The sequence below is a fragment of the Schistocerca piceifrons genome, chromosome 6 (genome assembly GCF_021461385.2).
Source record: "Schistocerca piceifrons isolate TAMUIC-IGC-003096 chromosome 6, iqSchPice1.1, whole genome shotgun sequence".
Lineage (NCBI taxonomy): Eukaryota > Metazoa > Arthropoda > Insecta > Orthoptera > Acrididae > Schistocerca > Schistocerca piceifrons.
In genome coordinates, this window is record NC_060143.1 from 343,212,609 (window position 1) to 343,215,546 (window position 2,938).

Consider the following 2,938-nt stretch of genomic DNA (forward strand, 5'->3'; position numbering starts at 1 on the left):
GGGCTCTCGGGTATGATAGGAGCACTTTCGGCACTGCTCATATCATACCAGTACTCAAAAAATGAGAGGCATTAATTCATGGTTTCACCGGTGTACATTTATCATTTCAACACCAATTCGGTGGCGCGAAAACTCCTTTGATTATTCTGCAAGGGCATGCCAGAAAGTGTCCCAAGAGGAATGGTCAACACTCAGGAATATGACTGGAACGACCATTCTAAGAGTAAAGCCTAGTAAACATGGGCTCTAAAAAGCAAACCTTAGGAGCTGTGAGCTCTTCTTCATCATCTATAGTGTGAAACAAATCTCCTCTACTGCCAGCTCTTTGCTTTCTATGTTTTGAGTGGTAATAGTATGCACTAGAACAGAAAAAAAATGTCCACTAAACACTGGCTCCAAGTACATACCTTAAATATTGTGAGCACTTGCTCAGTACAAGAGGTACGTTTCACTGTAGTAAAAATGAACAAGTGCTCATAGCTCTTAAAGTATGTATTTTAGCGTCTATGTTTACTGGACGTTTTTGCCTTAAATGGACGTTGCTGTCATATACCTGAATATTGACCATTCCTGATAGAACACCGTGTGTAGTACGTACAGGGTGTTTCAAAAATGACCGGTATATTTGAAACGGCAATAAAAACTAAACGAGCAGCGATAGAAATACACCGTTTGTTGCAATATGCTTGGGACAACAGTACATTTTCAGGCAGACAAACTTTCGAAATTACAGTAGTTACAATTTTCAACAACAGATGGCGCTGCGGTCTGGGAAACTCTATAGTACGATATTTTCCACATATCCACCATGCGTAGCAATAATATGGCGTAGTCTCTGAATGAAATTACCCGAAACCTTTGACAACGTGTCTGGCGGAATGGTTTCACATGCAGATGAGATGTACTGCTTCAGCTGTTCAATTGTTTCTGGATTCTGGCGGTACACCTGGTCTTTCAAGTGTCCCCACAGAAAGAAGTCACAGGGGTTCATGTCTGGCGAATAGGGAGGCCAATCCACGCCGCCTCCTGTATGTTTCGGATAGCCCAAAGCAATCACACGATCATCGAAATATTCATTCAGGAAATTAAAGACGTCGGCCGTGCGATGTGGCCGGTCACCATCTTGCATAAACCACGAGGTGTTCGCAGTGTCGTCTAAGGCAGTTTGTACCGCCACAAATTCACGAAGAATGTCCAGATAGCGTGATGCAGTAATCGTTTCGGACCTGAAAAATGGGCCAATGATTCCTTTGGAAGAAATGGCGGCCCAGACCAATACTTTTTGAGGATGCAGGGATGATGGGACTGCAACATGGGGCTTTTCGGTTCCCCATATGCGCCAGTTCTGTTTATTGACGAAGCCGTCCAGGTAAAAATAAGCTTCGTCAGTAAACCAAATGCTGCCCACATGCATATCGACGTCATCAATCCTGTGCACTATATCGTTAGCGAATGTCTCTCGTGCAGCAATGGTAGCGGCGCTGAGGGGTTGCCGCGTTTGAATTTTGTATGGATAGAGGTGTAAACTCTGGTGCATGAGACGATACGTGGACGTTGGCGTCATTTGGACCGCAGCTGCAATATGGCGAACGGAAACCCGAGGCCGCTGTTGGATCACCTGCTGCACTAGCTGCGCGTTGCCCTCTGTGGTTGCCGTACGCGGTCGCCCTACCTTTCCAGCACGTTCATCCGTCACGTTCCCAGTCCTTTGAAATTTTTCAAACAGATCCTTTATTGTATCGCTTTTCGGTCCTTTGGTTACATTAAACCTCCGTTGAAAACTTCGTCTTGTTGCAACAACGCTGTGTTCTAGGCGGTGGAATTCCAACACCAGAAAAATCCTCTGTTCTAAGGAATAAACCATGTTGCCTACAGCACACTTGCACGTTGTGAACAGCACACGCTTACAGCAGAAAGACGACGTACAGAATGGCGCACCCACAGACTGCGTTGTCTTCTATATCTTTCACATCACTTGCAGCGCCATCTGTTGTTGAAAATTGTAACTACTGTAATTTCGAAAGTTTGTCCGCCTGAAAATGTACTGTTGTCCCAAGCATATTGCAACAAACGGTGTATTTATATCGCTGCTCATTTAGTTTTTATTGCCGTTTCAAATATACCGGTCAGTTTTGAAACACCCTGTATCAAGAGGGAATGTAAATAAATCCTAAGACAAAAAAATCGTTGCGCCATGAAGGAATTATCTGAACGGGACGGAAAAGGGTAGATGCGATATACATCTAAAGGTAAAAAAATGATTATAATTTCAAGAAAACTGGATGATTTATTCAAGAGAAAGAGCTTCATAAATTGAGAAACTCAATAAATGTTGGTCCACCTCTGCCCATTAAAAAAACTAAAACCCCTCCCGAACAAGCCATGAAGGTTCAACGGTACCGACCGGCCCCCGTGTCATCCTGAGCCCATAGGCGTCACTGGATGCGGATATAGAGGGCATGTGGTCAGCACACCGCTCTCCCAGCCGTATGTCAGTTTCTGAGACCGGAGCCGCCACTTCTCAATCAAGTAGCTCCTCAGATGGCCTCACAAGGGCTGAGTGCACCCCGCTTGCCAACACCGCGCGGCAGACCGGATGGTCACCCATCCAAGTGCTAGCCCAGCCCGACAGTGCTTAACTTCGGTGATCTGACGGGAACTGGTGTTACCACTGCGGCAAGGCTGTTGGCTCTGCCCATTGCGCAATCATTTATTCGCCTGCCATTGATTGAAAGGGTCGTTGGCTGCCCTACTGACGGATATTGTTTCAAATTTTGTGCATTCGGCGAGTTAGATCGTCGTAGTTCCAAGACGGTTGGAGGGCCCTACTTGTAATGGTCCCAACATTCTCGATTGGGGAGAGATCCGGCAACATTGCTAGCCATTGGAAAACACGAAGACAAGCAGTAAACACTCTCGCCATGTGCGGGCGGGCATT

General features: G+C 45.9%; 1 pseudogene; it reads right to left on the minus strand.

Annotated features, from left to right (window-relative positions):
* Window positions 1–2,572: 2,572 nt before the first annotated feature.
* Window positions 2,573–2,690, minus strand: LOC124803883 (annotated as a pseudogene).
* Window positions 2,691–2,938: the final 248 nt, after the last annotated feature.